We start from the raw sequence: 20609 nt of genomic DNA, 5'->3' as shown, positions 1-20609 counted from the left end.
TCCTTTCTCACATTGAGGTCCTTAATCCATTTTGAATCTATTTTTGTGTGTGGTGTAAGGAAATGGTCCAATTTCATTTTTCTGCACGTGGCTGTCCAATTTTCCCAACACCATTTATTGAAGAGGCTGTCTTTTTTCCATTGGACATTCTTTCGGCAGGTGACATTTTCTTATCTTTTATTTATAGAAAAGGTTTACATTTTGCCTCATTATTTTTTAAGGATTTTATTGATTTGACAGAGAGAGACACAGCAAGAGAGGGGGAGTGGGAGAGGGAGAAGTAGGCTTCCTGTGGAGCAGGGAGCCCAATGCAGGGCTCGATCCCAGGACCTGGGATCGTGACCTGAGCCGAAGGCAGAGGCTTAATGACTGTTCCACCTAAGCACCCCATTTTGCCTCATTCTTGAAGGATATTTTTGTTGGATATAGAATGATGGGTTGACAATTTTTTTTCCCCCCTCAGCATTTTAAAGTTTGGTTATACTGTCTGCTGGCCTCCATCTTTTTCTAGTGATGAGCCAGAAGTTATCTGTGGCCTTGCCCCTTTATATGTAATATTGCCTTCTCTTTGACTCTTAATATTTTCTCTGCATTTTTGTTTCCATCAGTTTGAGTATGATATGCTTAGGTGTGCTTTACTTTCTATGTATCCTGCTTTGGTGTATCCAATATTTTTTCCATTTTCTCTCTCTCCTCTTTATTTCCCCACAGACCAGTGACCTCTGTTCACTTTAAAAATCTTTTATCCTTGGTGCTCCTTAGTTCTTATTGATACCTTTTTTTTTTTTTAAAGATTTTATTTATTTATTTGACAGACAGAGATCACAGGTAGGCAGAGAGGCAGGCAGAGAGAGGAAGGGAAGCAGGTTCCCTGCTGAGCAGACAGCCCGATGCAGGGCTCGATCCGAGGACCCCGGGATCATGACCCGAGTGAAGGCAGAGGCTTCAACACACTGAGCCACCCAGGCGCCCCTTATTGATACCCTTTTAAAAAAAAAATATGTTCTGTTATTACTGATACATTTTAAACCCACTAACTCTTTTGTTATGTATGGTCAGCTCTGCATTTTTTACTTCAGATTTTAATTTTTGGTTCCAGAATTTCCTCTTGGTCCTTTTCAACTGTTTCTATTTCACTGCTCAGATTTCCTATCTGTTAATTTATTATAAGCATATCTTTACATTATTGAACATAGTTATACTAGCTCCTTTAAAATTCTGTTTGCTCATCCCAATATCTGGGTCTTCTTAGGGTTAATGTCTTCATTTGCTACCTTCTGTCTTGAGTGTGGATTACATTTTCCTGTGCCTTTGTATGTCTAGTAATTTTGGTTAATATCTTGCATTTTATGAATGATATCTTGTAAAGTCCCTGGGTTATTTTCCTCCGAAGATTCTTGATTTTTTTTGTTCCTCTTAATTAGCAGTTAATTCAAACTCCAAATTCTCTCTCTTCTGTGGTGGGCAGCAACTGAAATCTCAGTTGAGTTATTGTAATCTTCATTGGACTGATCGAAAGCTGCTCCATGAATGTGTAGGTCAGGGGCAGCTAGAGATAGAAGCAGGGTTTATACACTGAGTTTAGGCTCTCCCTCTGTGGATCTCTTCTTTTCACAATCCTCCCCACACTGTTTTGCAACTGTTGTGGTCATCCTAAACTTCTCTTAATATTCATGACTCCTAAACTGAAGGTCTCTGAGTTTTGGCCACTTGTAGTAGCTGACTAAGGCCTGCCTTCAGGCAAATGAGTTCAGGTGTGAGAGTGTGTGTGTGTGTGTGTGTGTGTGTGTGTGAGAGAGAGAGAGAGAGAGAGAGAGAGCGAAAGAAAGAGAGAAAAGGAGAGACAGAGAATAAGAATGAGAGAAAGAGAACATTTATTTGGTTTATGCCTCCTTTGGGACTTCCTCCAGCACATTCAGATATTTGTATTTTTATATTTTATCCAGAGGTTTTAGTTATTATTCTGCCATTACTACAGTGCAATCCTCTTAAAAAAATGAAGAGAATTAGCATAGAGTGTTATCCTGGTTTCAGATGTACAATATAATGATTAAATAATTCTATACATTACTTAGTGCTCATGAAGATAAATGTACTCTTGATCACCTTTATCTATTTTACCCCTTCTCCACCCACCTCTCCTCTAGGAACCACCCATTTGTTCTATTTTGGGGGGCACCTGGGTGGCTCAGTTGGTTGAGCATCTGCCTTTGGCTCAGGTCATGACCCTAGGGTCCTGGGATCGAGCCCCACATGGGGCTCTTTGCTCAGTGGGGAGCCTCCTTCTTCCTTCCCATTCCCCCTGCTTGTGTTACTTTTCTTGCTAACTCTGTCAAATAAATACATAATTAAAAAAAAAAAAGAATCTATTTTTGTTTTTATCTCTTTTCCTTTGTCTGTTTTGTTTCTTAAATTACATGTGTGAGTGAAATCATATGGTATTTGTCTTTTTCTGATTGACTTCTTTCACTATGCATTATACCCTGTAAGTCCATTCATTCTGTTACAAATGGCAAGGTATCATTCTTTTTTATGACTGAAAATTAGAATAGCTGAGTGACATTCCATTGTGTATATAAGTCTTATCTTCTTTACCCATTCAGCTATGGAAGGAAACTTGGTTGCTTTCATCTCTTGGCTATTGTAAATAATGTTGCAATAAACATATGGATGCACATATTTTTTCAAATGAGTGTTTTCATTTTCCTTGGGTAATTATCTAGTAGTAAAATTACTGGATCATATGGTAAGTATATTTTTAATTTTTTGAGGAACTGTTTTCCACAGTGGGTGTACTAACTTGCATACCCACCAACACTGCACATGGGTTTTTTTTTTTCACATCCTCAGGAACACTTGTTATTTCTTGTCTATTTGATTCTAGCCATTCTGACAGGTGTAAGATGACATCTCATTGTGGTTTTGATTTGCATTTCTCTGATGATGAGTGATGTTGAGCATCTTTTCATGTGCCCATTGGCTATCCATATGTCTTCTTTGGAAAAATGTCTATTCATGTTGTCTGCCCACTTTTTAATTGGATTTTTTGGGTGTTGAGTTGTATAAGTTCTTTATATATTCTGGATTTTACCTTCTTATTATATATAAAATTTGCAATTTTTTCCCCCATTTAGTAGGTTGTCTTTTAGTTTTGTTAATGGTTTCCATTGCTGTGCAAAGCTTTTTGGAATATTCCCAATAATTTAATTTGCTTTTGTTTCCTTTGCCTGAGGAGACATTTCTAGAAAAATGTTTCTGTAGCCGATGTCAAAGAAATTAATGCCTATGATTTTTTTCTAGGAGTTTTGTGGTTTCAGGTCTCATATTTGGACCTTTAATCCATTTTGAGTTTATTTTTGTATATGGTGTAAGAAAGTCGCCCAATTTCATTCTTTTGCTTATAACTATCCAATTTTCCCAGCACCATTTGTTGAAGAAATTCTATTCTATTTTATTTTATTTTATTTATTTGACAAAGAGACACAGAGAGAGGGAACACAAGTGGTGGGTAGTGGGAGAGGAAGAAGCAGGCTTCCTGCTGAGCAGGGAGCCCGATGTGATGTGGAACTTGCTCCCAGGACGATGATCTAAGCCAAAGGCAGACACTTAATGACTGAGACACCCAAGTGTCCCAGTCTTTTCCCCATTGTCTATTCTTCCCTCCTTTGTTATAAATTAATTGATAAGCCTGGGTTTGTTTCTGGACTCTCTATTCTCTTCTATTGATCTATGCATCTATTTTTGTGCCAATACCATAGCATCTTGATGACTACAGCTTTGTAGTATATCTTGTAATCTGGGATTGTGATACCTCCATCTTTGTCCTTCTTTCTGAAGATAGCTTTGGCTATTTGGGGTCTTTTGTGGTTCCATACAAATTTTAGTATTATTTGTTCTAGCTCTGTGAAAAATGTTGCTGGTATTTTGACAGAGATTGCATTATAAATCTATAGATTGTTTTGAGTAGTATGGACATTTTAACAATATTTTCCAATCCATGAGCATGGACTATCTTTCCATTTGTTTGTGTCATCTTCAATTTCTTTCATTAATGTTGTACAGTTTTCAGAATATAAGTCTTTCACTTCCTTGGCTAACTTTACTCCTAAGTATTTTGTTATTTTTGGTACTATTGTAAATGGGATTGTTTAAATTCTTTTTCTGCTAATTTATTATTACTGTATAGAAATTCAATAGATTTCTATATACTAATTTTGTATCCTGCAACTTTACGGAATTTGTTTATAAGTTCTAGCAATTTTTTGGTACAGTCTTTAGGGTTTTCCTTATATAGTATCATGTCATCTGAAAATATGAAAGTGGAAGTTTTATTTCTTCCTTACCAATTTGGGTGTTTATTTCTTCACGCTTCCTGGTTGCTGTGGCTAGGACTTCCAGTAGTATGCTGAATAGAACGGTTAGAGTGGACATCTTGTCTTGTTCCTGATCTTAGAGAAAAAGCTTTCAGTTTTTCATCACTAAGTATGATGTTAGCTGTGGGTTTTTTATACGTGGCCTGTATTATGTTCATGTATGTTCCATCTGCATCTATTTTGTTGAGAGTTTTTAAACATGAATGAATATTGTACTTTGTCAAGTGCTTTTTCTGCATTTAGTAGGATGATCATATATGGTTCTTATGCTTTTCCTTATTAATGTGATAGATCACATTGATTGATTTGTGACCACTGAACTACTCTTGCATTCCTGAAATAAGCCCATTCGATTACAGTGAGTGATTTTATAATGTATTTTTGGGTTCAGTTTGCTAATACTTTGTTGAGGATTTTGGTATCTATGCTCATCAGAGATGCTGGCCTTTAGTTTTCCTTTCTTTTCTCTTTCTTTCTTTTTTTTGTAGTATCTTCATCTGGTTTTGGTATCATGGTAATAGATGTAGAATGAACGAATTATAGAACAAATTTGGAAACTTTGCTTCCTCTTCTTTTTTTTTTTTTTTTGGAATATTTTGAGAATAGGTATTGACTCCTTTAAATGTTTAGTAGAACTCACTTATGAAGCCACCTGGTCCTGGACTTTTATTTGTTGGGAGTTTTTATGGGGGTGGGGAGTTTTGTTTTTTTTTTTATTAATGATTCAATTTCAATTCTAGTAATCAGTCTGTTCAAATTTTCTTTTCTTCTTGGTTCAGTTTTGGAAGGTTATATGTTTCTAGGAATTTATCCATTTCTTCCAGGTTGTCCAATTTTTGACATGTAATTTCTCATGGTATTCTCTTATAATCTTTGTATTTCTGTGGTTTTTACTGTTATTTCTCCTCCTTCATTTCTAGTTTTATTTATTTGAGTCATTCCTCTTTTGTTCTTGATGAGTCTGGGTTAAAGTTTATCAAGTATTTAAATCTTTTCAAAGTATAATCCTGTTTACCTTTTAAGACTATAAAATCTAAAAAAAAAAGACTATAAAATCTGTTAAGTGTTCACAGATCTTTTTCATTCCATTTCATAAGTATCTTCTCCACGTGTGTTCTGTTACAGCCATATCCCTTCAGAATATCCATACTGAATCATTCAATTCTTCCCATACTGGGGAGAACCTCTCTGTGTGAATCACAATGGATGTTCCATCAGCTCTGGATCTTTCCTCTGTGAAGGATGGAAACTTCTGCCAAGTTTGCTGGGTACTATCTCCTGGATCAGTATATATATATCTATAAATATATATATATATATATATATTTTTTTTTTAATGCAAGTCTCTAATCCTGCAACATCTTTCCTCTTATTTACTCAATACAAGTAACTGCTTGACTTCCAAAGTTAAGTTCTCTCTAAAATGATTGAGTCCAGCGTGACAGTGGTCCTGAAACCACACTATCTGTATGTGGAAATAAAAAAAAAAGAAAATGGAAATAAAAGAATCACAATTTCAAGATGCAGGTGATTTTAGAACTATCTAATTCAATATGCTCACATCAGGTTAAGGTAAAAGATCCAAGGAAGTTAGTCTAATTACAGACATGCTGTCGGTTACTAGCAGAATCAGTCAACCTTGTTCAGCAGACTTAGCTGTCTCTCTTTTCATATAATTTGAGGCTATATTTTTCTACTGTCACCAAAGAATCTTATATGAAAGAACTTAATATCTAAACAGCTCCAGGGCTTCAAAAAAGCAGAAATGTGAAAATGTAAGTCTCTTCTGCAGTTTTTTTAAAAAAGACTATAATTTTTTTAGAGCAGTTTGAGGTTCGTAACAAAATTGGGTGGAAAGTACAGAGAGTACATAAATCTCTTGCCTTCCCCCAACACCCACTCCCTTGCACACTATTCCCCACAATCTACATCCTGTACTGGAGTGGGATGTTTGCTACAACTGGTAAACTTACATTAACATATTATTATCATTCAAAGTCCATAGTTTATATTAGGGTTCACTCTTGGTGTTGGACATTCTGTAGGTTTAGACAAATGTATAATAACATGTATCCACCATTATAGCACCATACGGAATACTTTCACTGCCTTAACTATCCTTTGTGTTACACCTATTCCTCCCTCCATCCTCCTAACCCTGGCAACCGCTGAGCTTTTTCATACTCTATAGTTTTTTCTTTGTAGAATGTCATATAACTGGACTCACACAGCACATAGTCTTTTCAGGGAATTTTCTGTTACCTAGTAATATGCATCGAAGTTTCTTTTGTGTCTTCCCTTGGCTTTCATGCTTAATAATAATATTCTGTTGTCTGAATGTACCACACTTTATTTACCCATCCACATATTGAAGGATATCTTTGTTGTTCCAAGTTTTGGCATTTATAAATAAAGCTGCTATAAATGTCTGTATGCAGGTTTTTGTGTAGACATAAGTTTCCGACTCATTAGGGTGAATATCAAGGAGGATGGTTGCCAGATTGTTCCATAAGAATGTGTTTAACTTTGTAAGAAACTGCCAAACTGTCCAGCAAAGTGACCATATTGGGGCACCTGGGTGGCTCAGTCAGTTAAGCATTGGCCTTCGGCTCAGGTCATGATCTTCGGTCCTGGGATCAAACCCAGCATCAGGCTCCCTGCTTAGTGGAGAGCTTGTTTCTCCCTCTCTCGCTCCCCCTGCTTGTGCTCTCTCTGTCAAATAGATAAATAAAAATCTTAAAACAAAAACAAAAACAAAGTGGCCATACCATTTTGCTTTTCTACCGGGAATGTTTGAGAGTGACTATTGTGCTACATTCTTGTCAATCTTGTCAATTCTTACAAATTTTCCAGATTTTGGCCATTCTAGAAGGTATGTAGTGGCATGTCATTGTTGTTTTAATATTTAATTCTCTAATGACATATGTTAAGCATCTTTTCATTTGCTTATCTTCCATATGTATATTTCTTTGATGAGGTGTCCAGATCCTTGGCCCATTTTTAAAATTAGGTTGTTTGTTTCCTTATGGTTGAGTTTTGAGTTCTTTTATATTTTGCACAACAGTCCTTTTTCAGACATTTCTTTTGCAAATATCTTCTCCCAGTCTTCTTATTCTCTTGACATGTCTTTTGCAGAGCAGAAGTTTCAATTTTAATGAAGTCCAGCTTCTCAATTATTTCTTTCATGGATTATGCCTTTGATTTGGGGTCACTGATTTTAATAACAAAAACAGTGACAATAACAAGCCTAACCCAAGGTGGGATGTTAATTGCCATAAAAGCAATTATATGGTATTGACTAGAGCTTGATGATGATGTTTTATTTGCCATTTAAGGATTCGTCCATGCAAATCATTCCCACATGTAATATGAAAAAATACACATTCACAATTACTTTATCAGTGTAGCTATATCAAATGAAATATCTTCAGTAGAAATAGACCAGGCTGCGTATGTCAATCCTGATTTGAGATTAGCAGGCAGCAGCCACTTCCCAAGCTGCTGTTCCTGACACCTTGCATGAACTCAAAGCCAAGTATTATCAACACAGGTGTTTTTTTTCATTCCCTGGGAAGCTGGTAATGGTGTTCCATGGAAGAATGCCTTCCTTCTCTGTTTCCAGTAGCAGAAACCACAGATGCTAATGACTATAACTCCCCATTCATGTTAAATATCAGAATTTGTTAATCATGGTATAAGAGAGTTGCTATGCTATGGCAAGAAATGGCAATGATAGTAACAAGACAATCACACTGCAAGGAGCTGGGCTCCAGTGAAATATGTATCAGGGAGAGCTCGGGGGAAAGATATTGGCATTCCTGGTCTAAGAGATAGACTGGGTGTTTATCAGCCAATGATCTCAAATGGATAGATAACTGAAGAAGAGCTCAAAGGCAACAAGGGACTTCTTAAAGAGGATGCTAGGGACTGACGCAGAATCTCTTCCACTATATTCTTTTGATCAATGTAGTTACAGGCATAGCCCAGATCCAAGGAGGAAAAAAAATGGATCCCAGCTCTTGATGGGGGCAGTTCTGAGCCATCATTAACCCACCACCTATTATAAGGACTATTTTTTCCTTGCCTATTCCATGGGTGTGAGGAGCCCAAAATGATGATGCACTAACTGTGGCTTCTGTGGGACTCTTACTATGTTGTCTTAGGTGAAATGGTTCCCATCTTAGGACCCAGGACCTCACTGAATCTAAAATGGCAGGGATGGGAAGCACATATTCCACAAATTAGCAGGAGTGGAGGTGAAGGGGCATTCCTAGTTCTACCTTTTGGTTTCTGGATCCACATAGTTTCCCTACTGGGCACAAGGAGCCCTATCAGCTGTAGACTCTGTATGTAAATTGCATCCTGGAAGATAGCATTTCAAGTTGCTCAGCTGCTTCTGAGCAGGCTCTTCAGCTGCGCCCATAAGAGGACATTCCATTATTCTATTAGGATAGCTGCCTCTGGGCACAGCAATATTTGATTGAAGCAGTCCTATCTCCTTTTCCATAAGAGGGGTCCCTTGATAGGAGGCAATGTTGTGTGGGACGTCATTTGGTAGCTCAAACTTTGTTCTCCTTCTGATGGAAATATTGGTGGGGGCATTGTGGACATGGAGGGCAAACATATCCAAAGAAGGTATCAACTGCAGGAAGAATAAATTACTGCCTCCTCCAAAGCAAGAGTCCAATGTATCAAGTTGCCATCAATGGCTCGCTGGTCTCCTTGAGGGGTGGTACTGTACTGAGGGCTCGGTGTTAGTCTGTGCTTCTGGCAAGCTGAGAATTCAACAGTGCAGTAGTTAGGACCAGTCTTGATGGGAGGGAGTCCATCATATTGGGCCCATGCATAACCTCCATTTCCGTCCTTGTTGGCCTCTCTAAGTGAGATTGTAGAGAGGCAGCAAAATCTCTTTTCCGCTCACATCAATAAACTGGGCCTGTTAATCCATAAAGCAGTCTAGAGACTTTTCTACTTCCTCTGATCTCCAATTGTAGTGGACACCTGACCTGTCCCATGAGACCATATGTGTGAGTTTAGGAAGAGGCGCTGGTGTAACCCAGTCAGGTGATGACGTTTAAAGCATCTATTTTGGGGTCTTTTTTTTTTTTTCAAAGATTTTATTTATTTATTTGAGAGAGAGAGACACACAGAGATAGTGAGCAAGAGCACAAGCTAGGAGGACAGGGAGAAGATATGGGACTGGAGACCGATTTGGGAGTCGATCCCAGGACCCCAGGATCATGACCAAGCCTAAGGCAAATGCTTAATGTCCTGAGCCACCTAAGAGCCCCCTATTTTGGGGCATTAATGGTGTTCTCTGGATTGCTGTCTGGACAGGACTCTTGGGCCTGATTCCAAATGTATCATACTATTATGCAAAAAATTGCTGTAGCATGTCTACAGGCTAAGTAAACTCTTCCTTCTTTCTGGAGAAGTTGCAGATCAGAGGACAAAAAACACATTACGTCCCTGGGGCAAGACACTATTAGAGTGAAGACAGTTGACGCTGCCCTCTGCCTGCCTAGAACTGGCCACGGAAGCCACAGCTGGAATTTGAGATGTGGCAGAGAGGACAGGAGAAGGGACCCACAGGCCTTCAAAATGTACCTCATCTGCTTTGGTTCTATTATCCCAAATTGATTTAGAGTCTCTGGTTCTGTCACTGTCAGTTTGGGGAGAAAACACAATGATTAGACTTGGGAATGCTGAGCAAGAGATGTTGGAGGATATCGAGCCATTGAGAAAACATGTAATGCTGTGTATGTTCCCTGTGTTAAAATACTTCATTCCAAGATTTATTTCGTTGTTTGTGGCTCCCTCCTTTTAAGGCTTTTCTTTCTGTGTATATGCTAAGAGTTTTCTCCTCTGTATTCCTGCAAGATGGTTTTGGAGTTCCAAACTGTCCTCTTTTAATTCCTAACTGAATTTTTTTAAATTTGAAAACTCTGTTCCATTTACTGTGGATCATCATATCAGTATAAACCCAAAGACATTCAGTGGGTTCCTGACATCAGTCTCCAAGTCTCTAGTTCCTTATTTTTAAGAAACTGATAATAAGGGGCACCTGGGTGGCTCAGTGAGTAAAAGCCTCTGCCTTCGGCTCAGGTCATGATCTCAGGTCCTGGGATCGAGCCCCGCATCAGGCTCTCTGCTCCGCAGGGATCCTGCTTCCTCCCCTCTCTCTCTGCCTACTTGTGATTTCTCTCTCTCTGTCAAATAAAATCTTTAAAAAAAAAAAAAAAAAAAGAAACTGATAATAACTCCAAACCAGTGTTTTTCATTGGCCTTGCTCTACCCAGTGTAGGTTAGAATGTGTCTTGGAGTCTGGGCTTAGTTTCTGAGTCCTTGCTTGTTTGGATTAATGCATCATATTTTATTCCCACCCATTCCCTCTGCTTTGTCTTCTCCTGCAACCCCTTCCAAAGCATTGTCAGCACTCCCATGGACATCCTTCTACATTCTTCTCCTCGCTCATATAGTCGTCTTTCATTTGTATGTACAGAGTGTCCTACAGGGCCCCATTCTTTTTTGCTAGTGAAATCTTGACTTTATTTACAATGCAGTGTGCTTAATCCTGGCTATATGTCATGATTGGTCCAAGCCAATAATGATAATCCTTTCTCCATATTTGCCAGCCTACCCTGCAGCTAGAGGTGGCCACATGACCCAGCTCTGGCCAAGGAGATATTAGCTATGGGTGGGGCTTCCAGGAAAACTTTGGACGATTCATTTAGAAGAGTCTTTGCCCCTTGCCCTCTGCCTGCCTAGAATGCACATATGATGCCTGTAGGTGCCATAGGCGTCTTCTGGCCATGAAGTGAAAAAGATGGTGGGATAGAAGTATAAGAAGGGTCCGGTCTTCCAGAGCCCTGTGGAACTGCTGAAACAAGCCAGAAACTGTCTATATTCACACTACATCTCATGGAAGAAAAACAAACTCCTTTGTTTAAACCACTGCTAATCTGGTTGATTGTTATCTGACATTCAAAAGCATTTATAACTGATACAAGTTCCATATGCAAACACACCCACATTTTTTGGTCTTCAATTTACAAAAGTGCGGGACGCCTGGGTGGCTCAGTTGGTTGGACGACTGCCTTCGGCTCAGGGCGTGATCCTGGAGTCCCGGGATCAAGTCCCGCATCAGGCTCCCAGCTCCATAGGGAGTCTGCTTCGCTCTCTGACCTTCTCCTTGCTCGTGCTCTCTCTCACTGTCTCTCTCTCTCTCAAATAAATAAAAATCTTTAAAAAAACAAAAAAACAAAAAAACAATTTACAAAAGTGCAATCATAGATACTTCTCTTAGTTTATGGAATCTTGCTTTATATCCTTCATAATACATAGCAGAAATTTCTTCAACTCAATGGGTATAGTTCTAATTTACTATTTAAAACATATCTTAGGGCACCTGGGTGGCTCAGTGGGTTGAAGCCTCTGCCTTCGGCTCAGGTCATGGTCCCGGGGTCCAGGGATTGAGCCCCGCATCGGGCTGTCTGCTCCGCAGGGAGCCTGCTTCCTCTTCTCTCTCTCTCTGCCTGCCTCTCTGCCTACTTGTGATCTCTGTCAAATAAATAAATAAAATCTTTAAAAAAATCTTATTAATTGTCATGGATAGGTAATAGTGGTACATGGTTCAAAGTTCAATTTTAGTATATGCGCTGCCAAAGTGAGCACTGGTTCAAAATTCAAAATATGTGGCCACTTTCAAACACTAGAAACACTAGAAATTCCTCGAAAAGTTAAACAGAGAGTTACTATATGCTAGAAATTTCACTCCTAGGTATATACCCAAGAGTAATGAAAGCACATATCCGCACAAACAACCTGTATGTAAATGTTCACAGCAAGATTATTTAGCCTCAGAGTGGAAAAAAACCAACAACAACCTAAATGCCTTTCACTGATGAATGAACAAAATGTGGTATAGTCATACAACTGGAATATTACTCAGCAAAAATAAAATAAAAGGAATCCTGATACATGCTACAGTGTAGATAAACTTTGAAACATTGATGCTAAATGAAAAGAAGCCAGTTTCAAAAAATATAATATTGCATGATCATGTTTATGTGAGATGTGTGGAATAGGTGAACCCACAGAGACAGAGAGTAGATTAGTGATTATTTGGGGCTAGGGGTGGGGCAGTTGGGAATGGAGAATGAATGCTAATGTGTAGGTGGTTTCTTTCCAATTTTTTTCCAATTTAATTCCAATTTTCCAATTTATTTCCAATTTTCACCTTTCCAAACAATGATGAAATAAATAATCTTGTCTGTACATCATTCCTCATATTTGTGAGTACATATTTGGGATAAAATGGGATAAAATCCTAGAGGTGGAATTCTTGGATTAAAGGATAGGTGTTCTTTTTCAAACTTTTTCAAACTGATCTCCACAGTGTTGGTGGGAAGTTATCCTCCCACTAACAATAGGTGAGTGTGTCTGTTTCCCAGAGCCCCAATAGCACCATGTGTTACATTTTTGATCTTGTCAATCTGGTAGTTGAAAAATTAAATTGCACTGTGGTTGTAATGCATATTTTTGTTATTGTGAGCACACTAAGCATCTTTTCCACATCGAATAACAACACATGCAATAAAGTTAATGTTATATTCATTCATGAAGTCATTTGAACTTTCTGTAAACTGTTCATATCCTTTACCAGCTTTTCTATGGGCTTTGGTCTCTTTCTTCTTGTTTTCTTTAGGAGCTCTAGTAAGGGAATTAACTGTTTGGCTCATTTTTAGCAAATATTTTCCCAAGTTGTTCATTGGTCCTTTGATATTATGGTTGGGTTTTCTTTATCTATGAAGAAAATTTTATGTTTGGATCTAGTCAAATTTATATATTTACAGATAGATATATAAATATAAAATATATAAATAATAAAATTATTATTAAATTATATGAATATAAAATAAATATATAGATATACAAATATTTTATAAATTTATATATAACGTATACACATTTATGTACTATATTCTTTTATAGCTTCTGGGATTTGTGAAGTGGTAAAAATATTTATTTCTAGGGCATTTATGGTTTCATTTCTTTACATGTAAATATTTATAGAATTTATTTTGCTTTAAGGAATGAGTAGGGATCCAATTAATTTTTTTAGGTGCATTTTTAGTGATTCTGACTCCATTGTCAAGTAGTCTACTTCCCTCAGCTAACTTGGTATGCCACCTTTGAGGTGTCAAATTCTTCTAGGTGTTGTCTGTTTTTTTAGAACTTGTGAGTCGTATAGCATTCCTGTAATAAGCACCTCTTGATCATGACTTGTTATATTTGTAATTTGGTGTTCTAGTCTATTTGTTAAGATTTACTCAGGATTTTTGCGTGTGTGTGTGTAGTGTTTATTTGGTCTACATATCAATAATAAATCCAGTTCCATAAAAGATTTCAGAAGTTTTTCTTCTTTTTATATCTCTGGAACACTGTGAAGCCATTAAAATTATTCAGTCTTTGAAGGTTATTAGAGCTCCCTTGTAAAACCTTCTGAGCCTGGTGCTTTTTGGAATTAGCACTTTATTATTATTTTTTTAATTTTTAAAGATTTTATTTATTTATTTATTTGACAGACAGAGATCACAAGTAGGCAGAGAGGCAGGCAGAGAGAGAGGGAAGCAGACTCCCCGCTGAGCAGAGAGCCTGATGCAGGGCTCGATCCCAGGACCCTGAGATCACGACCTGAGCAAAAGGCAGAGGCTTAACCCACTGAGCCACCCAGGTGCCCCTGGAATTAGCACTTTAAAAAAAAGATTTATTTATCTATTTGAGAGAGAGGGAGAGACAACATGAGTGGGAGGAGCAGAGGGAGAAAGAGAGAGAATCCTAAGCAGACTGCACACAAAGCATGGAGCCCAAGATGGGACTCGATCGTCTCTGAGACCACCACCTGAGCTGAAACCAAGAGTCTGAAGCTTAACCAACTGGGCCACCCAGGTGCCCCTGGAATTAGCACATTTAACATTTTATTTCTTCTGTGGAAATTGATATTTTAAGCTTTCTTTCTTTACCAGGGTCAATTTTGATAAGCTATATTTTTCAGAAAATTATCCATTTCATTTAGGTTTTCAATGTATTTTCAAAGAATTACACAATTAAGACTCATGATATTTTAAAATAACTTTTGATTCAGTAGTTGATCTCCCATTGTCCTATTTCATTTGTACTTGTGCTTTCTCTCTTTTACAATGATTAGGTCCATTTTGTAGATTCTTTCACAGAAGTATTTTATTTGTTAATTCTACTATTTGGCTTTTAACTCAATTCCTTAGGCTTTTATTTTTATTATTTCCTTCTCTCTACTTTTATTAGATTTGCTTTTTGTTTCTTCTTTAACTCTTAAGATAGATATTTAATTCACTTATTGTTATGCTTTTATTTTCATTCTTATATTTAATCTATGCATTTTCTTTGCTTTGCCTATATCGCAAAGATTCTGATAATATAGAGTTTTCATATCTTTTTTAAAGAAACTGTTCAATTTTAATTTATATTTCTCCATTGACTAAGGAATCAATAACATCTTATTTCCAGATGGAAATGAACTTGTGCCTTTTGATTTTATTTTTCCATTTTATTACATTGTGATAAGACAATGTTGTTGGTTCACATTATTTTTATTTGAAAGAATTTACTGAAGTTTGGTCAATTTTTATGAATGTTCCACATGTATTTGAAAAGAAGAAATATTCTCTTTCATAAGGGTGAAGGGTTCAATATGTATTCATAACATCTATCTTGGGATTATGTTGTTTAGGTTATATATACGTATGTGTGTGTATATTTACATAATTTCTTTTCTTTTCCAATTTGCCCCTGTGTTGAACTGAGAGTATATCTGTGGCCTTTTCTAATTAATTTTCATGTATTTCTCTCCTTATCTCCTGTATTTATGCTTTACAAAGTTTGCTGCTGTGTTATTTGATGCACTTGTGGATACATTTATATCTTCACTGTGAAGTATGGCCTTCAGTATTATAAAAGTGTCCTTTTGTCTCATTAAGCTCTTTTCCCTCCTCCACGAATTTCATCTTGTCAGATGTCAAGTTCATAATCCCTGCTTTCTTTACATGCATTTGTCTGGTAAAGTTTTGCCCATCCTTTTAATTTTATTGTACTTTGTTTTGGAAGTATCTCTTACAGTGGGGAGTTGGACTTTGCCTTGCAAGACAATCTGAAAGCAGTTTTCTTTTCCTAAGTTTGTTAAAGCCATTCATGTTTATTGTTACAACTTAAACACTTGGTCCTAATCCTGTGTGATTATTTATTGTTGTATTTACTCTGCATTTTTACCATGTGCTTTCCATTCTCTGGTCTGTTTTCTTTGCTTTTTAATAAAAAATGTTGGTGATTAAAATTATTTGTGCTTTTGTTTTAGTAGTTATCTTTCTAATAATATATTTATATAATGCCCATGTTCTCTTTATTTAGGCTTCTACTATTTGGTTTGTCTGTATGAAATGGTGTCTTTGGTCCTTACCTATAATCTATCTGAAATCAATGAATTTATTCTACTTTTCCATTTTCCCCCTTTTCCTATCATCAAGAAATTATGTTATCAGAGCACATAACACCTACATACTATTCTTCCACCTTTTCTCCATCTCTGGCTGTTCTAAGATCTGTAGTTAAATATAATCAGTGCTTACCACAGTCCTTCTAACAGTTTTTTCATTCACTTCTTAATTGGATGAAGGTGGTCTTTGAGTAGATTCCTCATGAAGAGCTCCCCAAATTCTTGCTTGTCTTAATTTCTTCCTCTATAAACAAACACATGAAAAGAGGATCACCATCATTAGGGAAACACAAATCAAAACCATAATGAGATACCGCTTCACACTCACAACAATGGCTATTAAAATGGAACAAGGAAAACAACACATGTTGCAGGGAAGTGAGGAAATTGGAACCATTGGACATCGGTAGTACGAATGTAAGATTGTTCGGTTCTTATAGAAAACAATTTGGTAGATCCTCAAGAAGTTAAACATAGAATTATCCAATGACCCACTTCTAGATATACACCCAAAAGAGTTGAAACAGGTATTCAGACAAATCCTTGTATCAAAAGATTCAGAGCAGCACTACTCAAAGTAGTCCGAAGGTAGAAAACAACCCAAACATCCATCAGTGCGTGAGTGGATAAACAAATTGTGGTTATCCATTCAATGGAGTATTATTCAGCCATAAATGGGAATGAAGCACTGGATGCTACAGTGTGGATGAATCTGGGGAAACAGTATGCTATATGAAAGAAGGCAGACACAGGTCACATATTGTATGATTCCATTTATAGGACATATACCAAATAGGCAAATCCTTTGGAACAGAAAGAAGATGGGTGGTTGCCAAGGGCTGGAGAGAGGAGTGACAGGGTGTAAATGCTGTATGTATACTGGGTTTTCTTTTGGAGTGATGAAGTGTTTTAGAACTAGATAGAGCAATATTGTGAATGTACTAAATGCCACTCAATTGTTCCCTTTAAAATAGTTTCACATTATGTGAATTTTACCATAGTAAAAATTGTTTTTCAATAGCCTTCATATTTGAAAGAATGTCTGAGTTGGATTAAAAAAATTCCTTGGTTGACACTTTGAGTTCTTGGTGAAACTATTTGACCACTGCTGAGTTTCCTATGAATTGCAGTATTGTAAGTTTGTCCTATTTCACTGTTTTCTCTTCAGGATCTCTAACTATACATATATTCGTCTATTATATTTATCATTTTCTCACAGGTTCTTTTTGCCTCTTTCATTTCATATTCTTGGGTCCTTTCATTTCTACCCATTATGTTCTATTGTTGGTTTTCACTCATACTTATTTTCTCTTAAGTACCTTATAATTTAGCCATCTCAAGGTTAATTTTTCTTTTCTTTCCTAATGTCAGTTCCCATTAGTTCCAGTTTGTCAGTTTCTATTTTGAGTTTTTAAATTCTTGATCCATGTTTTCTCCCCCCATCTGTAAATGCTTGTTTAATTACAAGTAGTTTATGTTGGAATCAAGTATTATATTTTCCTTTGCATCAGGGCTGGTTTTCTTGATTCCTTCTGGGGTTTTTCATCTGAACTTTTTCTTCAACTTTAAAAAGATGGAAGTATAATGTAAGTTCAGAAATGTGGGTAGCTGAAAACCTCATATTTCACGTTCCCCCTTCACTTGCCTTAATCCACCATTGTTAAGCGTCTATCACATGCCAGGAGTTACTGCATCACTTTCCATAAATAATGTCATCCTTCTTGCCATCTGATTAGTGAGTGACCAAGTTTCAGAGTCCTATCCAAATGTTCTTCTTTCTAGGGTCACTCCTAATACATACTCTCATCCCAGGATCCTCAAGAGCAGGCTCTGAAGCAAGGACTTGCATGTGGGAACTGTATTTGGGAAATGATCCCTGAAAGAAGAAGGATAGACTAGGAGATAGAAAATGGAAAAGCCAGTGCAAAGTTGTATTATCAAGCTGATCACCTCTATGAGTGATGGGGCTTGATCCTGCTGAAATCCTACAGAATGCACCTCTGGACTGTTCACTGGAGGGACGGATGGGGGAGTATTTATGCATTAATTCCTGCCTCCCATTGGTCGAGTCCCCTGGGGTGTTGACTTCCTTGTTTGTAAATAAAAGCTGAAGAAGGAGGATGTAAGGTAGGGCCCAAGAAGGGGTTCACACTATTTCCTAAAGGCTTCAACTATTTCATTTAAGTCAGCTCTCAGTCTTAGTGTTGTCTTATGTCTCTGACTGCTTTCAAGACTTTTTTTTTCTTTCATTTTCAGCAGATTTTCTAGAATGTGGCTTAAGTGCTTTTCTTTGTGCTTACCCAGCCTGGGCATACAGAATGAGATTGTTCTTGTAATTGTGCCTTATATGTATTCTGAAAAAGTCTTAATCATCATCTTTTGGAATATTGATTCTAATGCCTTTCTTCTTCTCCTGGGTCTTCAGTTATGAAGTATAATTGTGTAGTATAACTTTCCACACTTCTGTCTTTTAATACAATCCCCCCTCTTTTGTTACTTTTCATGCCTCAGAATGGATACATTTTTCAAAAGGTTTATTTTTGGGGGGTAGAGAGAGAGAGAGAGAGAGAGAAAGGGATAGCACACAAGAATTTAGAGGGGAGGGACAAAGGCAGAGGAAGAGAGAGAGCTCAAGCTGACTTCATACTGAGTGGGGAGCCCAATGTGAGACTTGATCTGACAACCTAGAGATCATGATCAGAGCTGAAATCAAGAGTCAGACAGTCAGCTGAGCCACTCAGGTGTCCCAGAATGGGTATTTTTTTTTTACAGTCTAGTAAACCACTTTTCAATTATGTCTGATTTGCTGTTAGATCCACCTGGTGAATTCTTGATTTCATTTATTGTAATTATAGTCAACATTCATTTAGAATATTTACAGTGGTTATCTTTCAATAATGTCCAATTCTATGTCAAATTTGTCAAGATTGTCTCTAACTCTATTAACATTTAAAAAAAGATTTTATCTATTTGAAAGGGAGTGAGCACAAGTTGGGGGAGGGACAGAGTGAGAGGGAGAATCAGAGTCACCATTGAGCAAAGAGCCCCATGTGGGGCTTGATCCCAGGACTCTGGGATCAAGACCTGAGCCAAAGGCAGACACTTAACACACAGAGCCACCCAGATGCCCCAACTCTATGAACATGTTAAACATTGTTTAGAGGTTCACAGATGATGACTTCATTTTCTGAATTACTTGTAGGAGTTTCACTTGTCTGTTGTCTAAGTCTTGAGTCACATGGTCTTGTCTTCTCATGTACCTAGTTATTTTTTAATGTGTATCAAACATTGTACATAAAAAATGCAGGGATAATTTGAGCCTGAAGGATTTACTGGGGGTTTTAAAATCTCATCTTTGGTGGACTCTAAATTTCTAAATTTTGTTCTTCAAATCCCAATGAGTCTGTTGAAAACTCCGCTTTACACCCATGCTTTTAAAATGGCAGATGCCTCTAGAAGCAAATCAGCTTTAATGTCTGGCTTAACCTCTGGGCTTCCTTTTGTTCCCAGATCTTGCTCCTGTGATTCCTTATAGACCAGGTCACTGGTGGCATTTTGAGTTTTCAAATGCTTCATATATAATGTGTGTGTGTATCAAGTCAGATTTTCTAGTTATTCTCAACAGGTATGCTGGTCCAAACTATCCAACTCATCATTACTAGGGTAGAACTCTACCCTGCCAAAAAGTTTCCTTATTTTCTTATGTAACATGGATACGGGATAGTTAGAGAAAAACTTACTTGTTTTCAATTCTCCTAGACAGGCCGGGAAGGATAATCATATAGGTGGGGAAGAGGTTTGGGTAGCTTACAGGTTTTCTCAGCTCAAGAGTATCCTCTTCTGTTGCTGCAGTGAAGTTGCTTTAACAAATGGCCTACTTTTAATGAGAATGATACCACCGAATGATGGGACCATAGTGCCAGCTGGTTCTTTCTTTCACTGCCACATCTCCCAAGGATACCTCCCCCTTTCAAAGTGTGTCATTCTCTTCCAGGTGTCTTCCCAAGGCTACCACTTCTGGTTCTATGCACTTTCCGAGCCCATTTCACTTCTCGAGTAGCCAATAACTCTGACCCACCAGACCTCAGAACTGTTCTCAGCATTTCCCTACTAAACATGGCCTTTGTCCTACTAAGGGAACTTGAGTTCATGTTATCTGTGTTCTACTGCCACTAGAATCCTGTCACACTCTGTCTAACCCTTACCTTACTCTCCCTCTGGGTGTGGGCTTCTGGGCTGATGTTTACTTGCCCCATTTAGTGTAAAATGAAGTTTGTAGAATTTTCTTCTCCTAGTTATATAGTAGGAGTGGATAATTTCTTGTTCTGTTAGAACCCAGAACAGTAACACGTATTTTTAACTTTTAGATAGTGTTATTTTTTTAGTTATCTTTTGTTATTTTCTAATTGTATTGCATTTTGCTTAGAGAAACAGTTTAAAGGATTTCAATTCTTTGGAAATTGAGACTTCCTTTGTGGCTGAATACTTGGTTGTGTTTTTTTTTTTTTTTTAATGTTCCACGTGTGTTCTATATTTGCTTGAGTTTAGTAAATATACTAAGGACATCTTCTAGACTTAATTTTTTTTTTATCACAATTACAATCTAGTAAAACTGATGTCGCCATAATATTTTGTCCATAGTTCTATCAACTTGTTGCGTCACGTACTTCAAGGCTATACTGTTAAGTGTACATATGTTCAAGTTC

General features: G+C 37.3%; 1 protein-coding gene across 6 annotated transcripts in view; it reads right to left on the bottom strand.

The window, feature by feature from the left end:
• The window catches only part of RPGRIP1L (RPGRIP1 like), a 132521-nt gene that overhangs the window by 14593 nt on the left and 97319 nt on the right, over positions 1 to 20609 (bottom strand). For 4 of the 6 annotated variants that reach the window (XR_006385468.1, XR_006385467.1, XR_006385472.1 and 1 more), the window contains one exon: positions 16037 to 16147. The gene's annotated coding sequence lies outside the window, so the exon portion shown is untranslated. Of the gene's footprint in view, positions 1 to 1265; positions 1550 to 11588; positions 11616 to 16036; positions 16148 to 20609 lie in introns of those variants that run through there. The other 2 variants (XR_006385470.1, XR_006385471.1) reach the window with 2 other exon arrangements.

The sequence above is a fragment of the Neovison vison genome, chromosome 7 (assembly GCF_020171115.1).
Source record: "Neovison vison isolate M4711 chromosome 7, ASM_NN_V1, whole genome shotgun sequence".
Taxonomy (NCBI): Eukaryota; Metazoa; Chordata; class Mammalia; order Carnivora; family Mustelidae; genus Neogale; species Neogale vison.
The sequence above is the reverse complement of the archived record's forward strand: the minus strand, read 5'-3'. Positions and strand labels throughout refer to the sequence as shown.